This window comes from Saccopteryx leptura, chromosome 1 (assembly GCF_036850995.1).
Source record: "Saccopteryx leptura isolate mSacLep1 chromosome 1, mSacLep1_pri_phased_curated, whole genome shotgun sequence".
Taxonomy (NCBI): domain Eukaryota; kingdom Metazoa; phylum Chordata; class Mammalia; order Chiroptera; family Emballonuridae; genus Saccopteryx; species Saccopteryx leptura.
In genome coordinates, this window is record NC_089503.1 from 48,326,790 (window position 1) to 48,342,257 (window position 15,468).

A 15,468-nucleotide genomic window follows, 5' to 3' on the forward strand; every position below is an offset into this window, starting at 1 on the left:
CCGGACTATAAAAAAAACTATGAACAAATCCCTATGCACACTGCAAATATCTTATTTTAAAGTAAAAAGACAAAACTGAAATAAATACAATATTTAAAATAAAGAACAAGTAAATTTAAATCAACAAACTGACCAGTATTTTAATGGGAACTATGCTCCTCTCACTGACCACCAATGAAAGAGGTGCCCCTTCCAGAAGTGCGGTGGGGGCTGGATAAATGGCCTCAGGGGGCCGCATGGGGCCTGCGGGCCGTAGTTTGGGGACCCCTGCCTTAGGCGGTAGTTAACATCATTTCCATAGGCCTAGGGGAAGTTTTTGAGAACTCCCACAGATGCCCAAGGTGGTCTTGGAATTGAACTTGGACCTTTGGTTGGCCAAGGGTCAACTTGCATAGATGGGATTCTGGATGAACCGACCCAAGAAAACAGCCCTGGGATGTCAGAGCTGACTGGGTCTCCATCAGGAATACTCCTGATCCACACATACCTAGACTCACCCGTGGCTTTCACTTTCCTTCCTCTGTCCCCTCTTCCCTTCAACTTCTTTCCAAGTTATTTTTTGTACACATTTGTCATTCAGAGCCCTGGAGTCACCCTGGCTACAGTGGAGGGGAGGAGGTCATGCTGAGGCACTTGCTCTAAGTGGAGTTTGGTGCTAGTCACCCTTGGTTGGACACAGCCTCTGGGTCCTAAAAGGGCCACACAAACCCTCCTAATTCATGAGTTGTGACACACTCCATATATAGCAATGGACCTGTCCTGCTACTGCTGCCCTGCCCTGGGTCTGTGGGATGCTTACTAGCTTGTCAGTGGGCTGAGAACATCACTCCAAGCTCCATACTTAGACTCACATGTAGGAATAAATAACCTTTTTGAGAGATGGCACTAGCAAGTGATAATACCCCCCCCCCCCCAACAAGCATCACCAAAAAAAAACATGGAAAGAAAAAAGTAGATCCTCGCACTCAGTTCCCAATGCCATGCTCATGCTCATCGCCTCTTCCTTCCCATCCCCAAGTGCTGTTTTAGTCATTTGCTTCACCTCGTGCACAAAAGGAGAGGCCTGAATCTAGCTCATAGCCAAGAGCAGAGAATCTGGGGCCAAATACTTGTGTTCAAATCCTGGCTCATTAGATTATAGCTATTTGATTTGGGATCATTCTTAGCTTCTCTGTGCCTCAGTTTCCCCATATGTAGAATAAAGATGACAATATTACCAACCTGATAGGGTTACTGTGAGGACTAAATGAGTCAATATATGCAAAGCACTTCAAATATAGTGCTGAGAATATGGTAAGCTATGTAAGTGTTTGCAGTTAGGAGATTCTGAGTGGGCACTGGGTTTCTGGCCAGGGCAACTCCACCATGCTTCAGACAGGATTCTGCTTTGCACTTTGGGTCTCCCTCACCTGTGCTTTGAGCAATGGGGTCTGTCCTTTGCAGAAAAAGATAATACTTATTGCAAGGGGTTTGATTAGTGGGTCATTGGTAATTGTCCTCCAAAACAACTATGGGATTAAAAATGAAATTTGAATCAACCAGAGATGGCATGAATAAGTGAAACAAATGGCTGTTGCTCTCTCTCTCTCTCTCTCTTTCTCTCTCTCTCTCTGTCTCTCTCCCTTTCTCTTTAAACAAAAGTCAATAAAATGAAATCTGACTTCGAGAAGGAGTCTCAGTAGAGTAAGCTGGGAGATAGTGGTTCTCAGCGGAAAGACAATGGGAGCCAGTTTATTTCTTGCAGTAGCAGCCAAAGTCTTTGAACCCACCCCTGTGCATTCCTGACTCTCCACTGCTGCTTTCTCTGTTGGTTTCTAGATGCAGGCACGTGTCAAGCACGCATTAGGGGTATGGGGGCTCTCCACGAGCCGACTGCAGCATGAAAGCCCACCTCTGACCTTCAAAAACAGAAACAGTGCCCCTGTGGGGCTGTGCTGTCAGCTTTGCCACATTAAAGCTGAAATCTCTGACATGGTTGCTGATGTACCTGGAGTTCTCAAAGTGTCCAGGGCACTCAGGGAGTTTCTGGCCAGTGTTTTATGAATTTAATGAGTGAGAAACAAACACTCTTTGGTAAAATCTTCAATTACCCAAAACACCTGCCCTTTGACGGTATATTGGCACGTGTTAGGAGGGGGATCTCCCAGTCACCTAAAGCCCCAAGCAATCCATATATATCTTCTTTGCCAGTGCAGAGTTCTTGTTTTCTGAATTATGTCTGTTGGCCCTTTCAACGGTTAATGAGAGTCATAGTAGTAAAGGCATTAAGCACTCACTGAGTCTTTTATGTCTCATAACACTTAATCGTTAGAACTAACTTGGAGGTGGGTACCATTCTTATCCACGTACAGATTCACAAACCCAAGTTCAGAGAAGCAAAATGTCTTATCCGAGGCACACATCTAGTCACTGGCAGAACTGGAATTCAAATGTGTTCTCTCTTTCTAACCAGGTGAGGCTATATGCTTGCCTGCTATGTGTGGTGCATGTCTATGTGACCAGTGGACAGAAAGGTCATGGGCTGTGGTGTCAGATTGGCCTGGCTTTGCCTTATGAGCTGTGTAAACTTGGACAGACCACTTAGCAGTATCTCTCTCTCTCTCTCTCTCTCTTCTGTGACAGAGACAGAGAGAGACACAGAGAGGGATAGATAGGGACAGACAGACAGGAAGGGAGAGAGATGAGAAGCATCAAGTCTTTGTTGTGGCACCTTAGTTGTTCATTGATTGCTTTCTCATATGTGCCTTGACTGGGGGGTTTACAGCAGAGTGAGTGACCCCTTGCTCAAGCCAGTGACCTTGGGCTTCAAGCCAGTGACCTTGGGCTTCAAGCCAGTGACCATGGGGGTCACATCTTGATCCTATGCTCAAGCCAGAGATTCAGTGCTCAAGCTGGTGAGCCTGCAGTCAAGCCAGTTACCTCAAAGTTTTGAACCTGGGTCCTCTGTGTTCCAGTTTGACGCTCTATCCACTGTGTCACTACCTGGTCAGGCAAGTAGTCTCTTTAATAACAGCAGCTGCGGCAGCACTAGCAATAAAAGCCAATACTTGCATGGCACTTGCTAAGAGCCAGGTGTGCTTTACTATATTAATTTGAATAACTTGCAACAACCCTACTATTATTTTCCCAGGGTGTTAATAACAGCAACCTCCGTGTGGTCTCATGATAATTAAATGAGATACTATATATTTAATGCAACTACTTTATCTGGCAGAGAGTAAGAGCTAAATATTAGGGAATATGGTTGACCACAGCTTTGAGAAAGAAACATAGGCCAGCTTTTCCCTGCCAACCTCCTCCATTTGTGACAAGACCCCATCCTGAGCTGGACTAGAAATTCATGTTCTCTTTGATTTTCTGCGCTAAATGTAATGGCTCTGTGTCAGGAAGCCACTGGTCCTGTTACCTTCTCCAGAACAGCCGGGGCACTCCAGTAGTGTCTGCTGAATGAATGAGCTAAGGGCTTATCAGGTTTTGTCATCGTGTACTCCAGAACAGACAGGCCATTTTCTCATAAACAGAGAAAGCTTGTCTCTGAAGGAAGGTGCAGGGGCCACTGCTGAGTCTCTGCTGCATTTGTATGGTGTTTGGGAGCACTCTGCTTTTTAGTGTCAGAAAAGGGAGACGCCTGCATGGTTCACCACCAACCCACTCCCAAAAGGATGAATTATTTTTTTCTACACAATTCCTAGAATTTGAGGGGGGGGTAGGAGGCAGGATGGGGGTCTGCAGTGAGGGAGACGGGGCCCCACTGCATCCACCCGAAAGACACTTGGCGTCCTGGTAAACGGCAGTCCGCTCCTCATAGCCTTGCCTGGGCGGGGGCACCTTCCCAGCTCAGGAGGCTGCTCCTCCAGACATCGTGCTGTACCACTGGACGTGTCCCCTCCAGTTCCTTTAATGGCCCGTTTCCACCCTGACAGGAAGATTTTTTTTAAACCTAACCTGAGCATCTTCTCCTCTGGAGTGTAAACTCATTTCTTTTGGTCCTGTGCTCCGAGTAGGGGTGGGGGGGAGGGTCACCTGGTCACCAATTTCGATAGAATAACCCTTCAGATCCTCAAAGACTATTATTAAATCTCTCCCTGGCTGCCTCTTCTCTTACTAAATAATTCCTGCTCCTTTCACCTCTCTCCACAGTTCCAATTTTTCCATCTGTGCAGCGTTGTTCCGAGCCAACCCTCTTCCTTGCGTGACCAGAAAATGAGGAAGCCGAGGCGTCCGCCGAGTGCTAGAGGCCGCTGAGGGCTGCGGGCTGAGGGTGAAGGGCAGCTGGGGGGGGGGGCAGCCCACTGCACTCCCTGTTGCCCCGGCTCGCTTGCACGCAGCCTCAGCTTCTCTTCTGGCTGCCGCCGCCAACGGATGGAAAAAAAGAAAACTGCTTTCCACCAAGGGACAGCCTTGGCCCTCAACGGTTTCCCCCTTCCTCTTCCTCCCAGCTCTGCCCCCTCCGTGCTGACTGCAGCCTTCCAGCCTCCTCCGCTGGGTTCAGATGCACAAGAAAAAACAAAAAGAGAGCTCAAAAAAGGCAAGCAACAAAAGCAAATAACAGCGACAGCTAACACTGTCCGTATTTTACGCACGAGGATTCTAAAGCTCCCTGGAGAGCCTGCAAGGCCCTTGTTTGAGAGCACACCTAGGAGTCAACACAGTCAGAAGTGCAAGCGAGGCAGTGGGGCTGAAGACACAGCGCTTTTAACACCTACTGTCTCATTCTATTTATTTTGCAGACAGTATGTCAGGGGTGGGAAAGAGCCCAGGGTGGGTACACCAGGGGCATGTGACTACTGTGGACAACTAGGGCTAAAGAAAAGGACTCCGAGAAACAGAACGGTAGGAGAACCAGAAGGGAAAGTCTCAAAAGGAATATTGTCTGTGTCAAATACATAGATAGATCAAATGTAATTTTTCCATGTTTGTCTTCCATCTGGGCCCAAGATACCATAATTTGTTCCCATAGGGTCCATTTTCTGGCCTCTGGAAGAAGGATGTTTGTGTCCCAGGCCTGTCCTCTGACTGCATGAATGTCACTGGTCCTCTTCTCCATAAAGGCTCTTCCTGAGCTTCTCCAGCTCCAATGCTCCAAATCCACCTCCTGGTTCCCAGGTGGGCTCTCGGAGCCAGGGGTGTGGATCCTCCGCCTCCTCCCCGTGTACAGGCCTGGACCTAACTCTCCTGCTTTCCAGTTCCTAGGGTCTGACCTACTCCCCGCACACCCTCACTTCCCAGTTTCTCTTCCTCCTGTCCCACCTGGCTATAGTCTGGGTAGGAAAGAGGTCTTTTGTTTTATTTAGCTTTGAACTATAATGAACTGGGATGTGGTTGGCTGAAACCAGCTAAGAGATATCTACTCCTAATCCCTGGAACCTGTGAATGTTGCTGTATATGGCAAAACAAAAGAGAGATCTTTTTTAGAAATGAGGAGATTGTCCTAGATTATTTTGATGGGCACTAAATGCAATCAAAAGTGCCCTTCTAAGAGAGTTTTGACCCCAAATTGGTGTCAAAAGCTGAGAAGAGGAAAAGGTGATATGAAGACAAAACAAAGAGATTTGAGGATGCTGGTTCTGAAAATTGAAGTGATGTGACCACACGCCAGGGAATGCTGGAAGACTCCAGAAGCTGGAAGAGGCGCAGGACAGAGTCTTTCCTATACCCTCTAGAGCAAGCATGGCCCTGCCAACCCCTTGATTTTGGCCCACTGATATGGATTTCAAACTTCTAACCTCCAGAAACATAACAGAATAAATTTTTGTGCTTTTAAACCACCAAGTTTTGGTAAGTTGTTATAGCAGCCTGTTATAGCAGCCACAAGAAAACAAATATTAATACTTAGGCATCACCAGTACACATTGGCAGATTAAAGCCTACCACTATTTAAAAATGTGTGGACCCTATTTTTGCAATTTAGTGCCTAGGGGTGGAATATGAGTGGGGGTATAGCCCAAAATTTGAATCCCTAGTTTTAGGGGGGTAGTATTTTGCCATCATTCTTTTATATGCCTCTATTTCCCTCTTTCCATGTTAAGGCACTTAAGCCATAAGTTTCTTCTGTGGGGTAGGAGAGGAACTTGTTGAATTTGTTAATGTGTCGAGGGAGGAGCAGGAAGCATCAACTCCCATATGTGCCTTGACCAGGCAAGCCCAGGATATTGAACCGGGGACCTCAGTGTTTCAGGTCGATGTTTTATCCACTGTGCCACCACAAGTGAGGTGCTTGTATTTTAAAGTGAATGCTGTCTTCCCCTCTCCCCGTTCCCCCCCCCAAAATGCAATCTTTAATTTTGTACCTTCCCTAGGCTTTGCAGGTCCCTGAGAACTGGCTCTTCTGCTGACCCTACAACGCTAGAAAGGAAATAAAGATGAAGAATAATGAGAAGCAGGTTGGTTGAAGGGTTGAGGATACTTAGATAGGGTAATCAGGAAAGGTTTTCTGAGGATGTGACTTTTATGCTTAGAATCTGGGCTATTCCGGGCAGAGAGAATAACATGAACAAAGGTTTTAAGGCAGGGGGAAAATCAGATAGATGTGTTTTAGAACCAAAAAGCGGCCCTGGCCGATTGGCTCAGCGGTAGAGCGTTGGCCTGGCGTGCGGGGGACCCGGGTTCGATTCCCGGCCAGGGCACACAGGAGAAGCACCCATCTGCTTCTCCACCCCCCCTCCTTCCACTCTATCTCTCTCTTCCCCTCCCGCAGCCAAGGCTCCATTGGAGCAAAAGATGGCCCGGGCGCTGGGGATGGCTCCTTGGCCTCTGCCCCAGGCGCTAGAGTGGCTCTGGTCACGGCAGAGCGACGCCCTGGAGGGGCAGAGCATCGCCCCCTGGTGGGCAGAGCATCGCCCCTGGTGGGCGTGCCGGGTGGATCCCGGTCGGGCGCATGCGGGAGTCTGTCTGACTGTCTCTCCCCGTTTCCAGCTTCAGAAAAATACAAAAACAAACAAACAAACAAACAAAAAAAAAAAACCCAAAAGGCAGCCAGTGTAGCTGAAGAGTCAGGCTAAGCTGATCACGCAGTTTTGTCACTAATCCTGGAGAGCCTGGATTTTCTTTAAGTAAAATGCAAAGCAGGCAAAATCCCTGACCCTTCACAGTTTGTAATTTACCAGAACTATCATTTCCCACAGCCCAGATAAAGAAATTGGGACTCAGAAAAATGAAGGTAAATAACTGTTTGAAGTCACACCACTAATAATATATAGAGTCTGGATGGAAAACCAGTCCCAGAAGACTCCAGACTCCGTGCCCTTAACCCCCGCAGGCCAGGCTCTCGGTGGATTTCACTTTGATGTACGGCTCAGCCTGGCTGTCAGTGAAGAGGGGCCTCTTGGAGTGCAGGCTCCAGAGTCGCAAACTTTATGTGAGTTAGAGAACTGATCACTCAAGATGTGGTGAGGGAGGGCGGTTAATTCATCTTGTGGTCAGACCTATTGGGCCCATGGCTTTAACATCTAATTGTCTGAAATGCCTTTGTAATCTAGTGTGCTCTAATGTGGAATGTTAATGATCCAGAAACTGCTGGCTGATGTTAAAGAAGAGAGATAAAGAGATAGACGAGAAGTAGAGTTGGGATGGGGACAGAAAGAGAGAGAGAGAGAACGGGAGAGAAATTTAGGTAGCCCTTTGCCTGGGATCTATTTTCAAAATGGTCTTCTCATCCTCTTTCTACCTCTACCTTACTACTTAATAAATGTTACTATTATAGTTATTATGACCTCAAAAGAGCTGAATTAGCCCTGGCTGGTTGACTCAGCGGTAGAGTATCATTCCAGTGTGTGGATGTCCTGGGTTTGATTCCTGGTCAGGGCACACAGGAGAAGCAACCATCTGCTTCTCCTCCCCTCCCTTTCTCCTCTCTCTCTTCCTCCCACAGCCATGGCTTCATTGGTTTGAGCGCATCTTCCCTGGGCACTGAGGGTGGCTCCGTGGAGCCTCTGCCTCAGGCACTAAAAATAGCTTAGTTGTGAGCATGGCTCCTGATGGGCAGAGCATCAGCTCTGGACGGGGGTTGCTGGTGGATCCTGAACCGGGCACATGTAGGAATCTGTCTCTTTACCTCCCTTCCTCTCACCTAAGAAAAAAAAATGAATGGAATTGTGAGGGAACTCCCAGAAGAGAGAGAAAGCCAAGAAGACGGAGGAAGGGAAGACATGGCCAGAGGGCTTGCCCCTGGGATAGGTGGGGCCAGTTCTGCTGGGTCTGAGCTGAGCCTGGAGCCACTGGAGGGGATAAGTGGAACGGAAGGGTCCAGAGGGCCCAGCAACTGGACTTTTTTGAAAATTGTTCATTTTAGTGGAATTCCAGGTTTTATGGTTCCCGCTGTGCTACCAGGTATAAGCAAAGAAAAGGAGAGCCTTTAAATGTGGGAGAAACATGGGACATAGATAAAAGTGAAGTGGTAGGGGGAGGGGGATACGGGAGGGGCGTAAAGAGGGACAAATATATGGTGACTGAAAATGATTTGACTTTGGGTGATGGGCACACAACACAATCAATAGTTCAAATGCTATAGAAACGTTTACCTAAAACTTATGTACTCTATTGATCAGTATCACCATATTAAATTTAATTTTCTAATTTAATTTTAAATGTAGGAGAAAGATATCCAGCTTTGCAGGTGAGGGTAGGGGGGCAAGGAAGGGGGAGGGGGAGTCTCTTTGTTCATTTCTATTCCTATTGTTTGGTGCAATGCCAAACGCACAACTGACCCTTAGGAAGTATTGTGCTACAGTAGTGTAAGGAATGAAATAATTATAGATCAGTCCTGCTGCCTGATCTCTGGGTGACCTTGGTTAAGCTGTATTGCCTCTTGGAGCTCAGGTTCCCTATCTTCTGAGTGGACATGAGAGTAGCTGAGTTTGTCTTGGGGAGAAAGTACAGTGAATGCACTATGTGAACTTTAGAGCTCTAAACAATTCTAAGGCATGAAAATCTCCCCGGCTATGTCTGTGGTTCCTTTTCAACAGTGCCATGGTATCACATCTTGGAATGGTTAAAAGCACAGTTCTCCCCCTAATATATTTCTGCATGATAATGAGAATATATATATTCTCTCCATAGGATTCAAGAAAGCTATTTTCATTTTGAACAGGAGAGAAAAATGCTGTCAATAAACATATCACAGACTTCCCCCCACCAATTACTTTGTGCAAAAAAAGAAAAGAAAAAGTAACTCTCCACTGGCTTAGGACAAAAATCTCAGCAACATTATTTTTGTGCATCATAAATCCTTTCTCTTTGTCCTCAGATCCAACAATGGAACTTTCTTCTCTTTCTCCTTCTCAATTTAACTTTGGGTAGTCTTATGTCCTGAACAGTGCTTTCTCAAAGATCTCAGAATTCATTGTGACCCTTTGCTTTTGAGTTTCATGGGCCACTCGGAGGGACTTGGCTCTGCCTCTGAGCTCTTTCCCCTGAGCACAGAGGGTAGCAAGGGAGAGTTTGGGGATGTGTTTAGCTGTGAATGCTGCATTCTAATGGAAATGCCTAGCAATGCCAAGGTGACAGCAGCCCTCCTGCTAGGAGAAGGGACTCATTACCACCCATTTTCTGACAAAGAATATAAAATCCACTCACAGTGAGGGTGCATTTAAAGCAAAACCTACCCAGTGAGTTCAGTATTCTGGGAGCTTCCATCACTGCCTTCCCAGCCCGCGGGCCCCAAGCCTCTTTTTCCTTTTACACAGTCAGGAGGTTTCCCTATCACCTTGGTGTGTCAGCTATCCTGGGCTTACCTGGGAAGGCACCCTATTCTTGCTCCCCAGAAAGGTCTGGAAGAGTGCTTTGCCTGGTGCCCCTTCACTCCTGGGGGTTCTCACACAGACTCAGATCGCAGCTGGAGGTGAAGGCAGGGCCTGAACCTGGGGACTGAGTGCCTTCTGGGTCCCACACCTAGGGAACTGCAGAGCAGAGAAGCTGTAACAGAGACCTTACCTCCCAAATGAGGAGAGAAGAAAAAGAGATCACTGTGTGTCCTTGTTTTCCATATACTTCCACCTGGGAGGACAACAGAAATTACATGTGCAGCTCGATGTCAGACACAGTGGGTTGAGGTTGAGAAACACCTAACCTTGGGCAACAGGTGGGTGAGCTGCAGTTTCCTTCCTGTAAGAGCGGAATAACTGTGCTAGAAGAATCCAGTTCAAAGATGCTGGGAAGAGGAGCAAAGAAGAAATTTCCAGCACCCAAGTGCTAACACCCAGGGTGTTACAGGGGGATCCTTTCCTGCATCTAGGGTGATTTGGAGGTGACAGAGAGCAAACGAAGCTTGGAAAGAGACTAAATCACTTACAGGTAAGTATCTGTAGGTAGATAGATAGACTGTGGTTCCAATCCTGGCTCTGCCACCTATGAGGTCTGTGGCCTGTGCCTAAAGCTAGGAACTTCTTAAAATACTATTTTTGCATCTATAAGATGAGGTCAGTAATATCATCCTCTTTGGGTGAGGTGAGATTTAATTAGAGAACATACGTGGAGCACATGGCACAGGGGCTGGCATCATGAGCTCCGTCACCAGGAGCTGTTGCTGGGACCTCAGAGCTCAGCTGTCTGATGGCTGGAACCCAGAGGGGGACCGCAGTGAAAATAGTCAGCTAGAGCGTGGGGTTTTACAACCCCCCAGATTCTACAGCACCTTAAAGTAGCTGTCCCTTCTCCCCCCAGAAATGGTGACAGAGGACCTGTCCTGTCACAAACCCTTGGGAAGACATGTGATTGGTCAAATTGTTGGCCATGCATTGGCCTGGAAATGGCTGCCTCTGGCATCCAGAAAGCACTGTGGAGCCTTAGAGAGCTGCACCGTTTGAGACACTGTTCTAGCTCATTCTGCCACCCCTTTTGAGCCAGGCTCAGTGGCAGAGTGAGATCTGGTTTTACCTGGTCAGTGCGTCCTCCCCTCCCGACAGGCCCCAGCTGCAGAAGTGCTGTGCTGGCTCCAGTGGGCTAATCTCCCGTCATGTGTAAGTGATTACAAACGCAGGCATGGCCTGGGCCCGGAGCATGACCATCGTGAGAAGAGTAGAATCAGGCCTGGGATTTGGTACATGACTTTGATCCTTTTTTAAAAAAAAAAGCCCTGGCCGATTGGCTCAGCAGTAGAGCATCGGCCCGGCCTATGGAAGTCCTGGGTTCAATTCCTGGTCAGGGCACACAGGAGAAGCACCCATCTGCTTCTCCACCCTTCCCCCTCTCCTTCCTCTCTGTCTCTCTCTTCTCCTCCCACAGCCAAGGCTCCATGGGAGCAAAGATGGCCCGGGCGCTGAGGATGGCTCCATGACCTCTGCCTCAGGCGCTAGAATGGCTTGGGTTGCAGCGGAGCAACGCCCCAGATGGGCAGAGCATCACCCCCTGGTGGGCATGCCGGGTGGATCCCGGTCGGGCACATGTGGGAATCTGTCTGTCTGCTGCCCCCCACTTCTCACTTCGGAATAAAATACAAACAAAACAAAAAAACGAACAATAAAAAAGAAGCATAATTAGACCTTGAATTAAACTGTTGACCTGAGTGCTAGATTGGGGAAGCCCCTGGATTTCTTACTGCCTGGTCTGTTTCTACTTCTCTTTTCCTGCTGGTGTTGTTTGTGTTATGTTCTAGACATTTTTTTTCTAGGGTTGAAAGCCTCGTGAAATTGGACCACTGATCAGCTTGTTCTCAGTTCCTCACGGCTCCAGTCCTTAGGCTCAGTCATGAGGATCTGCTGTGGACTGAGCAATGCTGTGTGATTTCGTGTCACTACCTTCAGCTTGGTCTTATCATAAGAATAACAATATTTACCATATCGAAATACAGAGTCAATATGTGGGTAATCAATAAATGATTTTTGGGGAAAAAAAAAGATTAAAGTGAAAGCATATAGCCTGATGTCAAGTAGGTGATCAAGATATATCAGTAGAGTCTGGATTTCATCCGTTCCCTTACCTGTGAAAGTAAAAATAATATTAATAGCACCTACTTTGCATAGGATTGCTGTGAGAATGACGTGGGCAATCTGTGTGCAAAGAGCCTCGCAGAGTGCCTGACACACACTGGTGTTCAGTATCTGTTCCCTGTTTTATTATCAACTGTGCAGGCTTGCGGATTTTTCTAATGTGGTTAATCTGAAAGCAGGAAATGAGAAATGACTGCCCCCTCAGGAGTATCCAGCAAGCCTGGGAGTGTTAGATGTGGGGGATCGGATGGAGAAGCAAGAGGAGGGACAAAGGCAAGGCAAAGAATGTTTCGGCCTCCTAGTTACTTTCCAAGGAGATAGGATTCTAAATCAGTGCCTGGCCTGACCTGTAGTGGCGCGGTGGATAAAGCGTCGACCTGGAAGTGCTGAGGTCGCCGGTTCGAAACCCTGGGCTTGCCTGGTCAAGGCACATATGGGAGTTGATGCTTCCAGCTCCTCCCCCCTTCTCTCTGTCTCTCTCTCCTCTCTCTCTCTCTCTCTCTCTCTCTCCTCTCTAAAAAGGAATAAATAAATAAAAAATAAATAAATAAAATAAAGTATCTAAATCAGTGCCAAATGATGTCCCCTCTCCCTCTTTTTTTTTTTTTCCCCCAAGAAAGAGAGCAATTAGTGTCTACAAGAAGTCCAGGCATGCTGTCCTTGAAATCTTGGGAGCATTTCAGGGGACAAGTCTGATTTTTGTCTGCATATGCAGGACTCAGAGCGTTCATGACAAATAGCTTCATTTCTAGACATGGCTGCTCGCCTTGGAAAGCAAGAGCCGAGGGAGTGTCTGGTGAAAACTGCATCCCAATAATTGATTGAGCAGATCGGCAAGACCTTCTGTGATCAGATCATCAGACCAAAGCTGGTGCATATATGACGTCAGCCGGCTCCTCCCTGTCTCTTAAGCTTTGGAGAACATAGAAATGAATCCCACTCCATGACTATGGAAAACCCAGCTTCTAAGATTTCTGTAATTCCCTGTGGCCTCATATCTGCAACCTGTTTACTCCAGTGAGGGAGTCATCCCTCTTCTAACTCGCACATGGAGTTGTGTCTACCAGACTTTAGTGAACATTTGTGTAAATAAAAACACCAACATAACTTAAATGGAATATTAGACCTCTGTTCCTAGCATGTTCCTTAGCTATTCCTCAGCTGGGAGAATTGCTTCCAATCTTTCTCTCCCCTCTTTGCTTCTTCTAGTGACTAGTCACTCCTTTCCAATTCAGCCCCCAGCCTCCTTTGCATATCCATCCAGAAGGGGCTGTCATTGAGGGGGACCCACCCTCCTCAGGTGGCAGGTGTGCTTATAAGTTGCTTCTTCCCCACTACATATTCAAACGAAGAGGGGTTCTAAACCTATTATTGAAAGAGGACAAGAGAGTGTGCCCCATGCATGGGAGGACACTTCTTATTGATCTGAACAAGACAAAGGGTCAGAGCCATCTGTCCAGAACCAGAGGCCTCCTGTTCCAACCTGAGGAATAGACTAACCAGGCTGGCACCGTGCCCTGCGGTCTGCACACAGGGCTGCCTCTGTCGTTAGGCATGTCCAACACTCATGCCGACCAGACCCAGCTCTCCAGAGCAGTGCTGGTACCACCTTGCAAATCACACCACTGACATTTGCTTTTGCTCCATCCTGCAGTAGCAGTACAAGAGCAATCAAACAGATCTCATCTTTTGTTTCCTCCTGAAGAGCAGGGGGCACACAACGTTCCTTCCCCAGCAGTTTCTGAAGGGAACTCCATGTCTGTGCTCACAATAGCCCTGTGGGGAGAGAGGCTCTCCCCTTCCACAGGCAGGTGCAGGTCTGGGATTCTAGCGGGCTTCCAGAGCTAGCTCATGTCACCCTTCCTGGTGAGGATGGCCCATCCTTCCTGGGAGAAGACAGAGGACACTGACATTGTCTGGGCATGAGCCGGGGTGCCTGGTGCTTCTCCTACTTGTCACCCTTTTCAGTTTTCATTGTACAGCTTTGATATATTATAAGCCCTCCTTTTCAGACAAGGAAACCAAATCTCAGAGAAAGAATTGCCAGAGGTTGTATTATTACTCTGGCTGCAGCTCTCCTTGTTGTCACCCACAGAGCAGTGACCCTGGGCTCAGCCCACCATGTGTGGATGCCATTGGGAAGCCCCCCAAGCTCCTCATCCAGCTCTGCTGGCTTGTTGTCTCCAGCTCTCCAGTTGCCAGCTTTCAGAACCAGTAACTGTGCCCAGGCCCACAGCCCTGGGGGCCTGGCCTGGCACAGTGGCATTCCCTTCCCGGCAGAGAGTGACTTCTGCTGCCCCTTGCCCTGTGACCAGGTTGTCTGGAACAAGTGAGCTCAGCAGGAGGTGGCTGCAGGAGTATCCAGCAGCAGCCTCCGCCCTGACCCCCTTCGTCTGCCTCTATAGAGAAAAAGAGAGAGAGAGAGAGAGAGAGAGAGAGAGAGACAGGGGAGAGGGTAGGGGGGATTTATTTTAAGAAATTAGCTTAAAGTATATATAGCTCTCTCTCTATGTGTGTGTATATATGTATATATATGGGGGGAGAGAGAGGGTGGGGGGATTTATTTTAAGGAATTAACTCACTGATGGTGGGGGCTGGCAAATCTGACACCTGCGGGTCATGTTGGCAGGCTGTAGACTCACGTAAGTGTTGATGTTGTGGTTATGATTCTGAATTCTTCTTAGCAGCAGACTGAAAACCCATACAGGATTTTTACATTGCAGTCTTGAGGAAAATTCTTTCTTCTTCGGGAAACCACAGTCTTTGCTCTTAAGGACTTCAACTGATTGAATGAGGCTCACCCACATTATGGAGGATAATCAACTCTGCTCAAAGTCTATTGATTTAAATTTTAGTCACATCTGCAAAATACTTTCACAGCAATATCTAGACTGTGTTTGACCAACCAGCTGGGCACCATGGTCTAGCCAAGTTGACGCTAAAGTTAATCATCACAAGTGCCATCTATAAATAATAGCAGTGAATCCAGAAGTCCAGGTCAGGCCCCTCCACAGCTCCTTACTGTATTGGGGGTGGCCTCCTACAGACATTGCTGTGTGGCCGCACACAAGAGACACCGTAAATAGCAGTGAAGCTCTCCTCCGCATTATATGCTCCAGGGAGGCTAGCTACTCAGTGGATCTGATCAGGGCCCTTTAGGTTAAAGCTTTTAAAATTAAAGCAAATCCTGGAGGGAAAGGGGGAGGGCGTTGGGGGGAGGGGGGCAAGGGGGATGTTGAGGGGAACACGGGGGTGGCGGGGATGTACTCGATGGGACACTTGAATCTATGTAAACACTATAAATTTAAATCAATAAAGAAAAAAAAATATTTCCAGGCATGAAGAGGTGGATTTTCTATGGCAGACTTGTGAACTTGGAAGCAAAATGCCACTGGCTGGGCGGGCACCACGGCATTCAGGAATAAAGCAGGAAGCAGAAGCAGGTCAGCTACCCGCAGGTGATGCCCCGAGCACAGCAGTGGAGTTGAGTCCTCCGCTCTACCCGCCTCCTGGGACAGCAGTTCGTGGTGTGGTGTTCAGCTAC